The sequence below is a fragment of the Anser anser genome (assembly GCF_964211835.1).
Source record: "Anser anser genome assembly, chromosome: 1".
NCBI classification, from domain to species: Eukaryota; Metazoa; Chordata; class Aves; order Anseriformes; family Anatidae; genus Anser; species Anser anser.
In genome coordinates this window covers 80,623,116-80,643,876 of record NC_139720.1, presented here as the reverse complement: position 1 = coordinate 80,643,876, position 20,761 = coordinate 80,623,116, and the positions used below count along the sequence as shown (strand labels likewise).

Genomic DNA, 20,761 nt, shown 5'->3' with positions numbered 1-20,761 from the left:
AAACAAGTATCTTCGTGGGTGGAAGAGCTCAGAAGGGGAAGTAACACTTCAGAGGGAGGGGAAAAGGTGCTGGCTGGAGGCTGAGTGAGGATATGAAAGGGACATACAAGGATGGTGGGGTCTGCAAGGGGGAGGTAGGGTAGGCAGTGGGAGTGGAGAGAGAAAGGTGAACGTATGGGGCACAGAGGACGTTTGGAGGAGGAAGAAAAATGTGAACTATTGTATATTTGGAGAGAGGCATGGAAAATAATCAGCTACATGAAGCTTGTGGGAGGGTCTAAAGGAGACACCTTTGACTGTTAAGAAATAGATATGAGGGTGTATTTGGAAGGAGGGTGTTACAGCATGAAAGGGAAGACTTGTGTGGAGATGGAAACACATGCCAAGGAGAGAAATGGAGAGGACAAAAAGAGCAGGAAGGAATGAGGGTGTGGTGATAGAAAAAGGGTATAGGGAGCCATAAATGTCTGTGAGGAGGGAAGAGCTGAGAGAAATTTCAGAGGAGGTTGGAAGCCTGCTGGAGTGTTGTAAATATCTGGTGCCTGGCTATGAGGAAGAGGCAGAACAGAGGGAAAAGCTGTGTGACGGTGCTGTGAGGAGATGCAAGATAATGGAAATTATGGGGGCAGGATGAATAGTGCCAGGAATATAAAGATGTGGCAGGTCTCAAGAAGCATGAGAACAGGGAAAGAATGATGGATATAGGAGGCATGAAAATGAAATTAAGAGCTGAGATTTGGGCAAAGGTGTCTGGACAAAAGGTGGTTTAAAGCAGGTATAGGATGAGAGCACAGGGTGAGAGGAAATTTAGTTTTGTATTGCTTTGGAGACAAAGAAAGTCCTTGTCCAAAGATACAGGAGTGACTTAGCCATCAGAAATATAGGATGCCTCTTATTGGCAGTTGGGATATTATAGTGGAAGAACAATCAAAACATATCAGCAGAAACAGCAGGGAAAAACAGTGGAAAGTAAGGAATAATGTGGGGAGAACACATACACAGATAAAAAGGGATGATTTCCTATTAAGAGAAATGTAACAAATGTGCTCATAACTCTGGTAGGTATTGGCTAAGTGAAGCAGGGAATGACACAAATGTGTGAGTGGAGACATGACTAAAGATATAAAGGGGTGGGAGGAGAAGGAATGGGAGGGATAACTACCTGCAGGGCTTTATAGGCCACATGTACTAAGGTCAAAAGATAAGTGTGAAGTGTGTGGGGAGGTGAGTGGAGTTGGGAGCTGTAGGGCATGAAGTGGGAGTAAATGAAAATGGTAGTTCATGTTACAACGAGCGAGAAACATCATAGGTTGACAAACGAATGTGTGTAAGCAAGGAAGGTATGTGCCAGTTTGCATCTGCTTGTAAGGGCTGTGAAAGGGAAGGTGAAAGAAGTGAAAATCTGTTTCTGACAAGAGAGGATTGTGCACACAGCATGCTCAAAGTAAATGAAGGAAGAACAGGTAGTGATTGCAGAGCTGAGCATGGAACCTGGGAAACTGAAAACAGGTTATAGGGGAGGGAAGAGTGATGAAGAGTGGGAAAAAGTTAATGAGGGTATAGGCCATTTGTGGTTATCTGCCTCTTGGTTTGAAGGGGGCTGTGTAAGAGTGCAGGAGGTTATACATGCATGCATGGCAGCACAAGAGTAGATTGGCAGTTAAGCACAAGGGGAGAGCAAGTAGAAGGCACGGATAAATACATTTAGTGAACGATGATAGGTGCATGGATAAATGAGATGCTGGTTTTGTGTGCAAACAGGGCAATGGACAGATGTGTTCAGTGACTGTTGTGCTTACATGACTGGCAGAGTTCCAGAGGAAGACATGCGATGAGAATGATCCATCCAGTCTGCATAAGGAAGTTGTGCATGAGGTTCATGTAAGAGTACTGGTTTCTTGTAAGGGATATTCATCTGAGTGGAAGCAACAAACATGCACCCTGGAAGCTGCACTGATGTGTACAAGAGTTATCGGAGACAAACTGGAGAATTACGTGTCCATTGCAAATGTGACACAACTCTCTGTGTTGAAATAGGTTATATAAGGTGCACAACAGAGGTGAGTTTCGTGAGTTTAGAGAAGCAGTGTTTTCGTTGTGAGGGAGGGAAGGCAAAGATGACTAAGTAGGAGAACGGTTTAGTGTGTGGGTAGCAATAGGACCGAACGTGTGCTATATATGTTTGCCTTCTGTATGAAGTGTGCAGAAGGCAGACTTGCCTTTAGAGATTTTGCAGGCTTTTTCTAAAGAACTATTGAATAGTCCTGAGCAAATCCCAGGATGTCTGAAATATTCCACCATCTTCATTTGGAGACATAATGATGTACCTTGTTTTTGTGCCTTAGAACATTAATGTGCCGCTGCTGGCACAAAATGGCAGAGACATTCCTCTAGGACCAGTTAACAGGGCTACTGGGTAGTTAAACAGGCCAGTGGATGAACAACGGCTGGGTTGAAGAACACATGGGGAGCACAGATGTCAGACAAAGGAAACATGAAAGTACTAGCTTTCTCCATGGCTTGAAGCTGTACCGGAGTAATATGTAGCTGGCTGAAGGTTGTAAACAGGATACATCTTGGGTGTGAGAGAGAAATACTAAAGATGTCTTTCCTTTCAAAACAATCATATAAATTGACAACATCTGTTCTCAAATTGTCCAGTTTGCCTAGAGCTTTTTGGGCACTGTCATAGACTGGGTAGGAAAATACTCATTTACATCCATAGATGAACAGGAGGTTGGAACTAATCCTGCCAGTTTTGCACTGGGCCAAGACAGCCCAACCACACAGCACCACTGGGCTGGAAGGTTGAAACCTCTGGGCCCAGACCTTATACAGCATCATTCACATGAAAGTCCACAGATTCCTTTCTGGTTTATTCCAAGGATCAATTCCCGGGGAAAAAAAAAAAGGGGGGGGGGGGGGGAAGGAAAAAAAAAAAAGGAGTTGGTCTGTAAAATTAACGAATAGGCATGTGAATACTTAACTAACAGCCATGTGCCCTGTTGGGAACCAGTTGTCTGACTTTACATGTAGATATCCCACTGCAGAGTCCTGTTGTAGCTCAACAGCTGAATAATTTGTCCAGGCAGTGGCTGGACCTGGTCCTTTCCTCGCTGCCTGGTGGTGGTGAGCTTCTCTTCAGGTCAGGTCATGTGCAGATGGGACGATGAAGCCATTTTCTATGAGGGGGAGACGTGTGACTGCAGCCAGTGGCCATGGCCACCAGGGTTCAGCAGTGCTGAAATCACAGACTACAGCCCGCTCAGCCACTGCCACCAGTGAAGCCCAGGGCAAAGCCCTGGCCTTCCACCATATGCTTCCTCCTCACTTAACGGCCGAGAAAATGAAAAGCAAATGGTGGCATCAACCTGCCAGCTGGCTGGGAAAAGGGAAAGGGATTGATGGGTACAATTAGTGCTGGGTTGTCACAGGAAGGGGTTCAAAGCATGAGTGGCTGAGCTGTGCTCAAATGTGAGGAACGTGGAATATTTGTGTCCTCCTGAACTCTTTTGTAGTCATGAAAGAACCAGTGAAATCTGTCTGCAACGGTTGGAACATCTGGGTGTCCCCGCAGATGTCTGCTCGTTCTGGGCTATGTGTGTGTCTCCCCATGGGGAGAGTGACTAGGAGCAGACAGTGGAAAGAAGTGTGTGGGTAGGGATGACAGAGGTAGATGGCAGCTGTTTCTGTGTGGGAGACAGCCATCTCTGTACATCTGTCGGTGGGGGATGTGGGGATCAGTCACTTTCTGAGGGGACAGATGGGAAGTGCGTGTGAAGAGAGAAGTGGTAAGGGTGGATATGAAGTAGTTTCAAGGTTGTGAAACAAGTGTTGGAGGGAATATACAGAGCTATTTTCCTGATTGTATCACAGTTCCTAACTACGTAAGATAGAGGACTTTCTTCTACAGAAAGCCTCAAGGAAGACTGTGCTTCCTTGGAAATAAAAAAATAAATAAATAAAATCCAATTCAGCTAAGAGTCTTCTTCGCATGGTACAAACCTCTTGCGGTGTGAGCAAGATCAGCATGGTGGCCCTAAAGCCCCTGTTCTCTTAAGACAGAAAGCATCTGGAAAGATCAGAACAAGACCATATAGTTCTCCGTCTCATCTTTCTCAACCTCTCTGTTCCCCACCTCTTCACACACAGACAGAGCTGTTTCCTAGTCTGACTTCTAAGTTTGTGTTTGAAATTTCCCTCTGTGAAAATATGCGGTGATGAAAATGTGTGTGGGTGAAGACAGTGCTGTGTTGGATCAGGTCAGAGAAGCAATGTATTGGTTGCATTTCAATGCACTTGACAAGGGTGGCATTTAGTTCCACATTCACATCAAGCAGTGTCAGAAAAACAGAGTGCATGACTCATTACCACTCTGTCTATACTTTTGAGGGAGTAACCACCCGCCTAACCATGTAAATATAAAGATTGCATAGAACAAGCTCCATTTGTGTTATCTGTTACAAGCCTGTACTAGAGGTGGTGAAAATATTCTTGGAGGATTGCATCCTACTGCGTAAGACTTACAGCACTCCTCCAACATTTTCTGTGCTTCAGCTGCATGTGTTCCCCATTGTGGAACACCAACAATAAATGTGCTGTTTCCCAGTTCCTCTTTCACACCTTCCAGCACTAAACTCTTTTGTTTTGGGTTTATCTCTACTATAGATATTAAATGTTGTATCTTACATTAGCTGTGTTAACAAGTAAGACACTGTTAATCTCACTAACTGAGAAACATATTTCTTCACCCGCATTTGCCAGAAGTCAGTATCGTTACAGCTAACTGACATTGAACCAAAGGGTTACAGAAGGAAGATTACATTGTACTATACATGAATGTTTAAAGGCTTTTCTATACTCAGAAGTGAATTCAGGTTGTGAGTGTGAAATTTAAACCCAACAGCTGCTTCTGAATAACTCTGTGGTTAGACAAGTTCTAAGATAGCATCCTCTCCTGTGGCTTCTGCCTCAGCCAGGAGGTGAACAAGCACACTTGCAAGACGAAAACAACTTTTGTTCTCTTAAGAGATGGGATTTGGGCAGTATTTGGTTTCTGTTCAAAACCAAGACCAGATGTTATGGCTTTCAGCTATAAAAGACAGATCTCATAAATCCACTGTAGACATTTAACCAGTTTTCCCAGTATGCTCTCTTTGAGGTAAACTTGTAGTACCACTAGATGCTGAGATGTGTGATGGGCTTGGTTTCGGAAATACTGCGATAATGATAGAAACCATGCCTTAGGGGAATCAAATAGCCACTGTATAGTCATCTGAGTCAAAAACAAAAACAAAAACAAAAACAAAAACAAACTTAGATGCAAAGGCTACAGTGAAAATATTTAAGAAATGCTTTGGAAGAACATGGAAACGTGTCTGTGTATGTCCTCCCTCTACCATTCCCCACATTTCCCTACCCATTCCTAGCATGTAAGTGGTGTGCAAAAAACCAACTGCATGGTAGCAGCATAAACAAAGTTCTTAGCAAAAGGGAAACTGCGCTGGATTAGGTAACAAAAATATGGACATTAAGAGGGAAATGAGAATTCATATGCTGGGATTTTTCCTGGGTTTGTACATTCAAGAGTTAGAAAAGATCTATTTGGTTCATTGTTTTGAGCTCCTATGATAAGTTCACTCATTTCTCAAACAATTTGTACAATTATAGTCTACATGGCTGACTTTCCAAATAGATGATGCAGATAACTCCACAACCTTATAAATCTTCATGTAAGGATAGTTTTTCTTTGTTATTTATTGATTCTTGCATGTTTTCCCGCTTAGATCCTCCAATATCTTCAGCAAGCTTTCTCTCGCCTTTTTTTTTTTTACTGTTTAATAAACTCCTCAAACACTTGACACTGGTTGTCGCTCTTTGTTTAATCCCATTCTTTGATTTACAGAGTTCATATGATTCATTCCCTCCCTCCCTCCCTCCCTCCCTCCCTCCCTCCCTCCCTCCCTTCCTTCCTTCCTTCCTTCCTTCCTTCCTTCCTTCCTTCCTTCCTTCCTTTTCTTAAGTATAGTTATTTCAGATTTCTGGTTTCTCTTAATTTTATCCACTACTTCATTGGCTCTGATGAGGCCGCACCTCGAGTACTGTGTTCAGTTTTGGGCCCCTCGCTACAAGAAGGACATCGGGGTGCTCGAGCGAGTCCAGAGGAGGGCAACGAAGCTGGTGAGGGGTCTGGAGAACAAGTCTTACGAGGAGTGGCTGAGGGAGCTGGGATTGTTCAGCCTGGAGAAGAGGAAGCTCAGGGGCGACCTTCTTGCACTCTGTAGATACCTTAAAGGAGGCTATAGCGTGGTGGGGGTTGGTCTGTTCTCCCACGTGCCTGGTGACAGGACGAGGGGGAATGCGCTAATGTTACACCAGGGGAGGTTTAGGTTGTATATTAGGAAGAACTTCTTTACTGAAAGGATTGTTAGGCATTGGAATGGGCTGCCCAGGGAAGTGGTTGAGTCACCATCCCTGGAGGTCTTTAAAAGACTTCTAGACGTAGAGCTTAGTGATATGGTTTAGTGGAGAACTTGTTAGTGTTAGGTCAGAGGTTGGACTAGGTGATCTTGGAGATTTCTTCCAACCTAGATGATTCTGTGTGATTCTGTGATTCTGTGGTAACACTAGAATGTCCTGGACTAAAGGTGATATTCAAAAACCAGATCTCTTTCATGTCTGTCTGCACATACCACTATGCATGTGTATGCTTTCTGTAATTATATTTTTGCACTCTTCAGTTTTCTTCTCTCTTCTACTACAAAATAACCACTCTGTAATAAATCCAGCACTAATTTATTGTTTAAATCAAACTAATTTTTGATATTACAAATTTCCAACTTCTTCCCTAAAATCTAATATAGGTGTTTTGAACTGATTTTCCCTAGACTTATTATCATGGGCTTTTCCATTCTAAGTCTCTTATTTTCTGCCCATTTTTCTAGCCACTTTCTATCCCTCTATGTAACTTTTTTTTTCCTTATCTTTTCCATCCTTTCTACATATTTGCAGTACGTTCCTTTTCTACTGTACTACTTCTTGGCAGCTTTACCCCTTAATATGTTCAGAATGTTCAGTGAAACAACTGAAAAGAGTGATACCTCAGCCTTGATAATTTTCATTTTCCAATATCCTGCTTTATGGCTTACATCCAATTTTCAGGTCAGGTTTGTTTTGCAGAGTTGATATAAGACACTTATAAACTGAATATATATACGTGCAGGGAGTGTGTGTGTATGGAAATGGAAGAGGAAGGTTCAATATGTGACTTCACTGTGAAAACACTGCATCCAATTTCTTCATACTCCTCTTACTGGCCTTCCTAGCACTCTCTTTGCCCTCCTTTTAGGTCATGTAGGACTGCTACTACAATAGTTCTTTGTTGCATCGGCCAACTCATTGCCCCACTTGGAATTTCAAGCACAAATACAGGCTGGGCAGAGAATGGATTGAAAGCAGCCCTGATGAGAAGGACTTGAGGGTGGTGGTTGATGAGAAGCTTGACATGAGCCTGCAATCTGCACCTGTGGCCCAGAAAGCCAGCTGTATCCTGGGCTGTATCAAAAGAAGCTTGGCCAGCAGGCCAAGGGAAGTGATTGCTCCCCTCTACTCTGCTCTCATGGAATACTGTGTTCTGCTCTGGGGTACTCAGCTCAAGAAGAGCATGGAAGTATTAGAATGAGTCCAGAGGAGGGCCACAAAGATGATCAAGGGGCTGAAGCACCCATCCTATAAAGACAAGATGAGAGAGTTGAGTTTGTTTTACTTGGAGAAGAGAAGGCTCCAGGGAGACCTTATAATGGCCCTCCAATACCTAAAGGGGGCCTACATGAAAGCAAAGGAGGGACTCTTTATCATGCAGTGTAGTGCTAGGACAAGGAGTAATGGCTTTAAACTGAAAGAGGGTAGATTTAGATTAGATATTACAAAGAATTTTTTACTCAGAGGGTGGTGAGGCACAGGAACAGGTTGCCCAGAGAAGCTGTGGATGCCCCATTCCTTGAAGTGTTCAAGGCCAGGTTGCATGGGGCAACCTGGTATAGTGGAAGGTATCCCTGCCTGTGTCAGGGGGGTGGTATTAGATGATGTTTAAGCTCCCTTCCAACCCAAACCATTCTATAATTCTATGATTCTGTAAATTTTATTATAAACTTCTGCCCACTTTCCTGACAGGAAGTCAGGCATCTTGTCATCATGTTAGTGTGCAGAGTAACTTCTTCTCCACCTCAGCTCTGTCATTCACAAAAGCAGTATCTGTTCACAGACCAGGCTCCATCATGTTACTCCCACCTAGTCTTTCCTAACCACCCCCATGTGTCCCATCTACTTGCCCTCTACTTTCAATTTGCTCTTAAGCACCAAAAACTTCTTTTGTAACAGAGCGGTAACAGCTGACTTGTGCTAACAAGTGAGAAGTGAGAGCCCTCAAAACTGTGTACAAAATAAACTTATTTTTCAAAAAATTATGGAAAAGAAATTTTTGTCTGACAAAGAATGAGTGTTATTATAAAGCGTATCCTTTTCACAGGGACTACCTGGCAGCTTCTTCAGACAAAGACCAAAGCATCTGTAATTAAAAGCTCTTGGTATTAGTACAAACAAGGACTATCAGATTTTTGAACCTGATGGTCCTAAGGTCCAGAAGGCAGGTTTTTCAAAAACAGAGTTGATATTTCTTTCTTTGAAGTGAACAGAATTTTTAATGTTGATAGCAATAGAAGCATAATTAATACAAACTATGAGGATCTCGAAGTCCCAAAAGTTATAACTCTCTTAAATATTCATGGACATGTAAATAAGAATGCGAGTAGTTACACTTTACAAGTCTGTGTCTTAAATAAGAGTCACACATTCTGCTCAGGCACAATGATATGTGGTACTAATGGTACCACATTTCGCAGTTCTTTTGCATTGTATCTTCATGTAAAGACACATACATACATGAAGAAGGCTTTGTGTGCCAGTGTTCGACCACGTGCTTTGGCCCTGCTTTATTTATCAGTATAGGTCCCACCTGAAAGTAAATCCTGGAAAGACTGTGTACTGGTAGATTCTGTCTGATTCTGTATAATAAGTGTGATTTGCAACAGTCAATCTAACTCAGTGATACTCTTTTTGAGAGAGACAGCAAATATCTCACCATATCAAAACACATTTAGGAATCATTGCCTTATAAAGTCTGTCTTCCAGGGTGTACATTTTCTGTATTCAAACTGTCTTTTTAAGTTTGAGACAAATGATAATGTTTAAGCTTTATGTTGAAAGAGTAACAATTACAGGCTTCCCTAGAAGTAAAGCTATCTAAATATTACTAGAATATGAGTTTGTTTGTTTATTGCCTGTTTTTAAATAAATAAACAAACAAACAAAATCTTCATAAATTGAAATCTTGCCCTCAGAAGCTAAAGCTGCTTTTCACATCTGTTAGGACAGGGAGCAGTCTCCCTCGGAAGATTTTGCATTTTGGAGAAACATATATGTTTTTAAAGTCCAGTGTAATATTCTAATTTTTCGCATTTATTTTCTGTCTTTCTCCTGTGACAACTATCACTTCCTGTTCCCTTTTTTTTTTTTTTTTCCCCTCTCCAATTTGTTCTTATTTGACTTGTTCCATTTGAAATGGCAGCAGGTGAATTTCAGAGTTTGATGTAATTTGAACCATCCTTAAGCAAACCTGTTTGGTTTAGTTCCTCTTTGGTGAGTTCATTTCTTTACCTTAATCTTTCTCAGTGTCTCAGGCTCAGATTGTGCCTTTACTGACTCAGTTTCTGATGACAAAGTTTTGACAACAGCATCTCAAATTAATGCATTTATTTCTATTTACAATAGCATTGTAGAAGCAGGACTCCACAAATGAGCAAATGCTGAAATGCCACTGATTACAGGCCAAATTCTGACCTCAGGTGCTGATGATCCTACTAAAATTAGTGAGTTTCTAACCAAACCTTAAATATGATTTTTGATGTTTATTTTTTAAAGCCACCAATGAACATGCAAAGCATTTGAGTATGCTGAATCATAGAAATCAGAGAGGGAAGGAGAATATGTCCATATAAGACAACTGGTATAGTTGACTGAAAAAAATGTAGCAAAACCATTTCTTTGCTGGAATTTGCCAGTTTCTCAGAAACAAATAATTCCCCAGATACTGTTCAGTTTCATCTCAGTCCCCTTCAAAACCAAAGTTTAAAAACCTGTCAGGTTTCCCTCTTGGACAAAAAAAACCCTATCTTTTTGTTGGTTTGTTGACCCATTTATTGTCTGCTAGAGACACCAGCCATCCACAGCCCAGAAAATTGGTACTTACAAACACAGGGAAAAAGTAAGTGAAACCAATTGATCTTGAGCATCCCAGGGCATGATATAAACTGTGCCCTCACAGGGAACACTGAAAGCTGCTGGAGTTGGAAGGTCACGTGTGAATCCCTCAGAACTGGAGAATTAAAAACAACAAAATCTATCTCCTAATGCAGTCTAATATGTCCTACTACGTTTTGTGGTCCAAAAATCCAAACCAGCCAGGTGACATACTCTTCAAAGCTCTGTTATGTCTGATTTTCCATTCAAGTGACTGGGCTTCCATCATTCCACTAAAAAACTGCTACCATCCCCTATCCAACTTTAGCGTCATTCATTCCAACAGTATTGAGTCCTTTTCTACATAAAAGTTATTAGCAACAGTGCAGTTCTGGTAGCAGTAGGATGGCCTAGCACAGGATAATTTTAGAGTCAAGCTTTGTTTTCAATTTTATTTTTTCATTAGTTAACTTCCTGTGGCCATTTTTTTTTAAATGATGTTGTTATTCAAGAAAGAAGAGAAAATAAAGATTATCACTGTTGAATATAAGAAGTATTTTAATAAATAAGGTGTTATTGGAAAATAGCTCTTTTTCAAGAAAAAGGCTTAGTGGCATCTCTGATGTATGCGTGATGTATGCATCAACTGATGTATGTATCAACTGCAGCCTGGACAGAGATCCCCAAAGTAGCATTATACAAACTTGCATGTCTGCATAATGCAGCACCATGCTATGGAAGACCTCCCTGATCCTCCAATCGATTAGCAAAACTGCACTTACATAACCAGACTTATTTCTGCTTGAATGGCATTGCAAATCTTTCCAGAAACATGTTCCCTAGAGGCACTCTGTAGATCCCTCAAAAACTTGATTTACAAGGCTTGTGTTAAGGCACTCCCATGTGTAAAGAAGCTCAGGTGGAGCAGAAGAGAAAGCACTTTATGAGCCAGCATCCTCTGATATCTAAATTGGAGGCACAGTGCTTTGCCATCTAGAAGACAGCTGTTTGCTCTGTCATGTCCACACAAACACACTGAGGTTCCTCTCAGGTATTCAAACTGTTTGATGGGGCACTAGAAAAGGCTAACTAAACCACAGCCTTATTCTGGTGTCCTCAGGACAATGTGCTCTTTCAGAATGGATGGAGGCAGAAATCTAAGAATACAGTGCCAAAAGAAAGGTACAAACAGCTTCTTGCTATTTAAGATGTTCAAGTCCATAAAATTGATTATTGTAATTTTAATTCATAAATGGATTCCTAGAGACTTCTTTATTCTAATTGCTTTTTAAATTTTCTCCAGATTACCTGACATTTTATGGTAACAGGAGAAAATTTACAGATTACAAAGTAGCATCCAATATAATTTTTTAGTTACCTGGCAGATTTCCATTGACAGATTTCAAGCTTTTTGTTACTGCTGTTGTTTGTTTGTTTGTTTGCTACCTTTTCCCATCCATCAGCTTCTATCATTCCTCTGTTAATTTTTATTTATTTAATTATTTGAGTAGTCGGTGGCTGTCTCTGGAGATAACTAGCTTAACAGATGTCTAATTCTGACCCCACTTACATGGGAGAAGACCAATGAAGCCTCAGGGAGTTAGTTCATTCTGTGTCAATGAAAAATTAGACCAGAGTCAAGCCCTGAGAACTCAACACAGAAACTATTGCAAATAGCCAGGGAGATGAGGGCTGTTGCCTCTGCACAAAGTATTTTTTCCATGTAGAAACAGTTTTCCGAATCTGGACTAGCAGATTTTCATCTGAAATTCTGCTCTGACTTGTCTACTACTAGGTGGCATTAAATGTTATCTATCAGTAACCTGATGTCACTTCTGTTTGTTGGTTTTGTTTACTCTTTCTGAAAGTATATATTGACATAATGACTCCATCTCTTTCCATGTTTTCATCCATTTATTTCATTCAGATGGATTATCTCAGGCAAAACTTGGAAAACAAAAGCCAGAGTATACCTTTTGACTACGGCAAAAAATCATAGGTGTCACCACTATACTTCACAGGTAAAGAATAAATGACATGAAAAGAAGCTCAAAGATCCTTCTAAAAGTCATGAAATGTTTTAGCAATTTCCCTTTTTCCTTTCTTGTTCTTACTTGAAAGGAGCAGATGGGAAGAGAAGTAAACTCTGCCATCTGGAAAGATCAAAAGATTAGTGTTAAAAGGGGCAGGTGTCAAGTTTGCTCAGCACCAGCCCATCTTTGCCAGTTATCAAAATCAAAATCTAGGCCTTACAAGGGCTAAATTATGTTGAAGATAAATTATTTTGGAAAGTTTTTTTCAGTATTTTTCTCTCATCTAATTGTTCATCTTGAAAACTACACATTCATTCTCAGAAAGTGAAAAGAAATCAGTTTGAAGGTTTACCTCTGGTACCAAAGGAAATTCTCTGCCTTGGTCTTTCCTACACTATATTTAACATGGCATTCTGGCTTCCTGTTAAATTCCATTAGCTTTGTCATAACCTTTTTATATAATACTAGTTAGAATTTATTTATGGGTAATTTGGGCCTTGTTCTTATACCAATTTGAAATGGAGATATAGCACCTCTAAATCTTCTTTTCAGTGGAAAATCAGCAGACAAAAATCCCTTCATAATTCTCATTTGGCTCTGGATGGTGTGTGATCCACTGTCTCCTCTGCTTTCAATATTAGAAATTACTTACACATTATATATATTGTATACCCACATATTTGTACATGTGTATATGTATATGTGTATTGACTGCACATATAACAACACTGCAGATCTCATTACCTTTACTTAAGTAGATTTTCTGTTTGATTTTTGCATGATAATTTTAAGAATTTTTAATGCTTTTGGTTTTAATCTTATAGTTACTTAAGCAGGTATTCTTGTTTTAAACTCTCCATTGAATGACATTTTAGCAAGTAATATTCCCTTCACATACTAATAAGACTGGTAATACAGACCCCCCAAAATATAACTTCCCCCCTGAATAAACAGCCTTTGGCAACCTTGGATCATGAATCTGAGCTTGTGAATTCCATCTTGGAAGGAAGGAAGGAAGGAAGGAAGGAAGGAAGGAAGGAAGGAAGGAAGGGAGGGAGGGAGGGAGGGAGGAGAAAGGGAACAATCCAGTCATTCTTACCTTAAATTTAGGGACAAACTTAGAATAAAACACCATCTGTCATATAATACTCCTAGATGTCTCTTTAAATGCTTTCCCATCATTTCAAGCTTCATTTTAACTTTCACAAAGAAGCACAATTTATATCAGAAAATTTGTAATGTGGATTCAATGTGATATTCCAGATAATATATATAAAAAGCTTTTCAACAGCTCCAGCCAAGAATTCTTTTACTTTTCAACCATGCAGAATGCATACACACTGAATTTCTTGATAAATATCATCAGGCCTGTTTTGCCATTTTTTTTGCAGAACAATTCTTTACAAAATTTCTTAGTTGCAAAACATTTCTTTACAATTTTTTTCTGATACTTTTTCCATATATAATGCAATCCTCTATACTGATTTTACAAGTTGGCTCTGATTGACTTTTGTCTATTTTTGCTTGTAGTCCTCAATTTTCTCCTGTGTCTTTATGTTTTGATGGGTTTTTGGTTTGGTAAACCAGGCAGTCAGCCGTGGCCTTCTTTTCCTTTTCCTAAAAAACATGCAATTTTTTTTGTTTGTTTCGAGTGTGCAGCCTAGCGATTTTTCATAGTTTTTTGTTGTTATTGTTGTTTGTTTGTTTTTGTTTTGCTTCATAAATATATATCAGGAGTTTATAACATATTTTTTTTTCACTGTCTGAACAGATAGGGTCCAAAAGATCCCTTGAAATTGCTTGTTTGATTGAAGAAATTTTAAACATGTTGTATTACAAAAAAAAAAAAAAAGTTTTTTCTCCTTTTTTATTCTTTATATGATGTTGACGCTTTCAAAAGTTTCCTTCATTCTTTATCAGTCTGGTAACTGCTTTGCTGTTCCTCTTAAGACCATTAAGGGCTTCTAACCACGTCCCCAAGACATAAAAGATATAATTATTGCTGCTCATATTCTTTTTCAATAGCATTCCTTAGCTTGCGAAAAAAAAAAAAAAATCTTGCTTGAATTTCTGCTCCTTGACGTCAGGAAAGGTTAAGCTATTTGGGGACTTCTAGCATCTCTGTTTCCTTACTCATCTTCTTTCTGTTCTTGGGATTCTATGTATACTCTTTTTCTCCTGCTACAATACTTTGTGTGTTGATGGTGGTTAGGCAGAACTCGGAATGAGGAAGGAATTCAGTGAAAAGGGACCTCTACTTTCCTCTTTCAGAAAGATGGAAATTGTAACTAGATTTTATTGGTTAAAATCAGTACTTTCTAAACTGTTTTAGAGGCACAGAAAAAGAATGTCTGCCTTGGAGTTCAGAACTACATCTGTAATAGTGCACCACATCAGCCTAGAGTCATGATTCACCATCAGTGATTAACATCACTGAGGGATGTTAATACAGCAGCTGTTGGAGATGTTATCCTTCGGGGGCTCAGTCCACAAGGAAGAACTGTGTCTGGGTATAACATTGGTAAAATAGAATGCTGTACACAGAAAATAGCTATGTAATTTGTTACTGATGTTAGGAAAATAAAACAACTTTATTTTGTTAGGAAAATCAAAACTAAATATTTCATATGATAGAAATCACATGGACTGAAATATCTATTGTTACTATTTAAGGTTTAATGGTGAAAATGAGAAAAAGTATTGCCAAATCATAAATATCTGATGGAGTACGTAATTTAATTGTACAGAACCATTGTATTACATGAGCACAATAAGGAAATTTCATCTGTTTCTATTTCTTGAATTACTGAAAGCAGCTGTCTACCAAAACTTAACCTTTAGTGCATAGTTCTGAGATTGTTTTAATCCACAATTAGATTTTAGAGAAGGAAAGTAAACCACACCACCTCACTGCAACGCTGAGTGGCTGTATTGCTGCAGGTAGAATCTCTGCTGTATTTGCCTCTACTTGTGGAGAAGAGTCACTGAGCTTCTCAAAACCAGAATCATAAACTCATATCTTATGAATGTCACCTATGCTGTTTTATTTGGTGATGGGATGAAGTGGAAAGAGGGCATGGAAAATTCCCCCCTCTCACTGCTCTTCTATTGAAGAGTGCTGTAGGTGATACTAGCATCAGTAGTATCACTACTGTGTCATTTTATCATATTAAGAACAAGTGAAGCTAATCAGGTGATAAAAACACTAATTGCTGATTTGCATTAGTGTTTCCCTCCTTGTTGGCACTGCTAGAATTATTTGCCCCCTCCAACACATTAAGGTTCTTTTGTGCTTTTTCAAGAAATTCAGCTTGTTTCTGATAGATTTAACCATGTCTGGAATCAGTGATGCCATTTCAGTATAAAGTGAGAGAACAAAACCAAAGCAACTGTCTGTCAATTTCAGCCCTTTCAAAGTTGCTTTCAATTAAACCAGACTTTAACTGTTTAACCTCACCCCCATTATTTTTTAAAAAAATATTTTATTATTATTATTTTTTTTTAAGGAAAGGCTATGAACATTGTTGTGGGATGAACTGTTAATACTAACAGCACACTGCTGCAACAACACAATTTGTAGCAGAAATCTTAAAAGTACAGTTCTAAGAATGAATATAAAAAATGCCTTTAACAATTACTTCTTCAGGGAATGGGTGTTTCTAATCATTATTTTTTCTTTAGCTCACTTATAACTTCCTTTATTTCCTGGCAGGAACAAATTTTAAAGAGAGAAACTCCATAATTGTAATCATGTTTTTTAGCAGATGGACACATATCCTTCACATACTCCCATGTTTATTAGATGTTTAGCCATTTTCACATTTCATTTATGTGCATAATTTTATAGTTCTTATAAGAATGCAAGCAGGTAGAAGTTTTTATGCATGCAGACACCTCCTTGTCTAGAAAGGGAAGAGGCTTGCTACGTTTCAAATTCAGAGTCCCACTGTATTAGAGAAGTAGAAAATTTAATTATGTCTCATTATTAAAACCAATGCTGACAATGAAACATCCTTTGCAAAATAATCCTAAACAATTATAGGGAAAGACACCCCTCAGGACAGGTCTTATACTTCCAGTTTTCCTCAATTAAATTATATTTAAATCTGTACTCTGAATATGTGAAATTGGTGTTATTCAATGGCTTGAAAGCAGGTAGAACTTCCAGGCTCCCAACTGATGTTGATACTAGACTGAGCAATTAAGTATGTTATTTATCATACAAAACATGAATATTTCATCAAGCACTGTCTATATGATGATTTAAGTATTCTGTTTACTTGCCTTCCCACTCCATGAAAGGCTTTTAGTAACTCTGACCCTTGCTGTCTTGCCTCCTAGATATTATCCTTCAGACAAATTTAGTATAATGGTTATGTCTTTGCTACAGAATTAACATAAGTTATCCACAATCAAGACTGTAATAGTTTTCCTTTAAACTTGTTCTTGGCAATATTTTGTTCTCACAGAGTAAACATTCTTTTACATGCAAAAAGATTGCTTTATTGTAAAGCCTACAGTGTGAATTTAAAGTGAGCTGTGGATTTACCAGCAAGTCCAAGTGCATATAATCCAGTCCTGACATGAGTGTTTGGTTTTGAGTTTAACAGAAACTATTTTCCAAGTAACAAAGACTAAACCAAAACAAGTGTCTTGATGGCAACTACATGAATGAAGCCTAGTTTCTTATGAGCTTGTGCCCTGTGCTAGTAGTCCTTCCCTGAGATTAATTCCTTCAATTCTGCAATACCTCAGCTTCCTCTAGCTCTCCTGCTCTCACCTCCCTGTCCTTTAAACACCTACATGGCTTCTTTTCTCTTTTCCTTTTCTCTGACTACTAGCTTAGAAAGAGACAGCATGTATTTTTGTTATTTGACCTCTGTGTATGCTAATAGAGAGGATAAGAAGCTACTGAACTTACAACATTTTGTTCTTTATGAGAAAGATAATAACATGGGTGTCTTCTTCTGCCACTTATCATGAAAATTATAAGAACTTAATATTTATGAAAATTTTGTACCCCTTCCAGATTTGGTTAAAATAGACTTGCAGATTTAGAAATTACTGGTGGGGATTAGCAGGCAATGTGATCATGCATTTTTTTCTTTTTTCCTTAATAAAAGAGTCTAAAAAGGCACAGGAGGATGCAAGGAAGACCAATTCATATATTGCTAAAGAGTATTTCTGTTCCACTGAACATTTTTATGTTTATTCTGTGATTACATATATATTTTAACAATTATTTAGGGGTTACATATATATTTTAACAATTATTTAGGGGTTACTGGTGATCAGTCCAGACTGCCTCTGAGGTGGGCAATTCTGGAAAAGCAATGATCATTTCATTGTTATGTTTTCTGCTCTAAAATTGGCTCCAAATTATTTGCTCCAAAATAATTCAAAGATTGCTTTCCTTCTAGTTCAGAAACAGGGTAAATCTGTTCTTTTTTGTGTGTGTGTGTGGGGGGGTTATGTTTGTTTGTTTGTTTGTTTGTTCATCTCTGTTTGTTGTTTCTTTCTTTGAAATATATCATGTACTGGAAGCACTTGATCATGTTCTAGACCAAGATTTTCAGTGCAGACAGCTCAGTTCATACAGTTGTCTTATATACTGCATTTGTAAAACCACTGAATTCAAAGGTTTATAACAGTGCTGGGTGTTTTTCTAAGTCCTGGTACTGAAAAATAACTCTATTTGTGCTAATATATATGACTTTTTGATTACTACAATTATTTTAGAGACATTAGCAGACCCTGAGAGTTCATAAACATGCTGTTGGAGAAAACTGGGATCAAAGCTCTCAGGCTCTTTCCCCGATAAAAAAGCAGGAACTTGCACTAGTCCACAGCCACAAGATGGTAAATTCCTCTTCTCACATGGTTGTTGAAGGGAGTGCATCTGAAAAATGCAACTCTTTCCTCTGGGTATGGGCATGTATTTTCTCCCAATTGTATGCATCCCAAATAAAAATGAAATACCTGAAAGAAAGCACACTGTATCATATATTATAGTGTGAGATCTTGCCATAGGACTTTATCTACTAAAGACCAGCTATCCCATAACAGTGGATGAGAGTCTTCAAGTCAAGGGCCAGCAATGCCAGTTTATGGAGTTAATATTGGCCGCAGAAGAAACTCCAGATTCCTTAGAAAAGAATTGGATCGGCTTGCTCATTTGTTTTTTAGATCACCAAGTTCTATTAGTATCACTTCAATGGAATACAGACTTTGATGTTAAACGTGTGCATTACAAACATTTTGGGGTAGTAATTTGTCAGGGAGTGGTCTGCCAATGTCATATCATAATCACATCTGAAAAAGTTCGAACAAATGCTTTAAGGAATATTTCATAATCAATACATTGCTGAAGTTCTCTTCCATTGCTTAATTTTTATTGCTACACACATTTCTAAAACTATGTTTTTTTTTGTTTTGTTTTGTTTTTACCTAATAGGGCCTTCTGTCATTCATTCATTTCATTTTTTCATTTCTGTTTCTTTTAGCCTTTGGGGTAAGTTAATTTCTTTTTTTTTTTTTTTTTTATTATATTATTTTCATTATTTTTTTTAATTAATTTGCTATATACTCAGATCTTGGGATATAAGATGACTCATCCACATGAACAGAAAACTTTCAAATAATTTCAGTCGGAATGAATCTTGTCTGTTATGTGTCAATTAGAAAGATCTCTCTGGCCTCCATCTCTTAAAATCCAAGCATCAATAGGCAATAGGCAATCAACTGAGGCACAAGAGATTCCCTGTGAAAATCAAGAAACACTTTTTACTGTAAAGGTGACCAAGCACTGGAACAGGTTACCCAGAGACATTGTGGAGTTTCCCACCTTGTAAAAATTCAAAATCTGTCTGGACATGGTCCTAGGTGGCTCTGCTTGAACAGAGGGCCTGGACTGGGTGGCCTCGAGACCTCAAACATTCTGTGATTCTGTGACTACAATTTTTTCTGACTTATTAACATAATTGTCATTTTGACTTTAGCCAGCAGTGCGTGCTTGCAGGCCAGAAGACCAATGGCATCCTGGGCTGCATTAACAGAGAAGTGGTCAGTAGGTCGAGGGAGGTGATTGCCTACCCTGCTCTGCACTTGTGAGGCCCCACTCAGAGTACTGTGTCCCGGTGTGGGGCCCCCAGCACAAGAAGGATGTGGATCTTTTCGAATGGGCTCAGAGTAGGGCCATGAAGTTGACCATAGGGCTGGAGCATCTCTCCTATGAAGAAAGGCTGAGGGAGCTGGGGCTGTTTAGCCTAAAGAAGAGAAGACTCTGGGGTGACCTCATTGCAGCTTTTCAGTACTTAAAGAGGGTTTACAAAAAAGATGGAGAGCAATTTTTTTGATGAGTCAGATAACGACAGGACAAGGGGGAATAGTTTTAAACTAAAAGAAGGGAGTTTTAGATTAAAGGTTAGGAGGAAATTCTTTACTCAGAGGGTGGTGAAGCACTGGAACAGGTTGCCCAGAGAGGCTGTGGATGCCCTGTCCCTGAAGGTGTTCAAGACCAGGTTGGATGAGGCCCTGGGCAACCTGATCTAGTGGGTGGCATCCCTGCCAATGGCAGTGGGGGTTGGAACTAGATAATCTTTAAAGTTCCTTCCTACACAAGGCATTCTATGATTTTGGTTCTTAGATATAAAAATGTCATTTATATTGCCCTGTGTAATTTCAGGTGATAGGTGATAATTTTAGAGGAATTTTTTACTTTGATTCCAGAGAGCTACTGTTGCACATTTGTAAAAATGAGTATCTGCATGGGGACTTCTTGAAAGTGGGGTGTCTGTAGGGTAGGATGGGGCAAACCCATTCCCTGTGTGAATAATGCATCTATTGGTGTAGTCTGACATTTGAACATTAGGTATGATGCCAAAACAAGGAATAGGGTGAGTAGAGATGTCAATTCAGAGACACACCAAACAGGACACATGCTAGATCTGTTGCTCTTCTCCAAGAGCAGGGCCTGCCAATATTTGAGGATGCAGCAAGCAGGAGTCTTTGCTGGCAGCAGCTGGAAAAGCAAAAGGAGAGGGAATCGAGGGCAGAGGGTTGCCAAAACAGGCTCCAAAGTGTTTTGCTGTGACTCTGACCAAATACTTAAAAAAAACTGTCCTGGAATGAGTTCCAACTCAAGAAGGCAATCATTAGTCGAAGTTATTTGGCACGCCTGTTTGAATAACAAATATACTTGTATGGGGACAGGGATATCATAATCCATTTAAAACCAGTTCTAAAAGGTCGATGCTCGCATTTTACATAGAGCCAGTGATGGGCACATTCACCACACTGATCCTACTTATGCTTTATTATTCTGACAACTTAGCTAGACCCTAGTCTCCTTACTAGTCTTCTAACAGAGTGAGTTTCAAATGAAAAAAAAAAAAAGGAAATATACTGAATTTATTCCTTTTTAGGACTTGATC

The 20,761-nt window shown here is 39.2% G+C and overlaps 2 protein-coding genes across 8 annotated transcripts in view; one reads left to right on the top strand and one right to left on the bottom strand.

Moving 5' to 3' along the window:
• LOC310899749 (uncharacterized protein) overlaps positions 1-20,761 on the bottom strand; it is a 201,242-nt gene that overhangs the window by 128,003 nt on the left and 52,478 nt on the right. The gene's annotated exons all lie outside the window — the stretch shown is intronic.
• The window catches only part of NTF3 (neurotrophin 3), a 61,112-nt gene that overhangs the window by 2,338 nt on the left and 38,013 nt on the right, over positions 1-20,761 (top strand). The gene's annotated exons all lie outside the window — the stretch shown is intronic.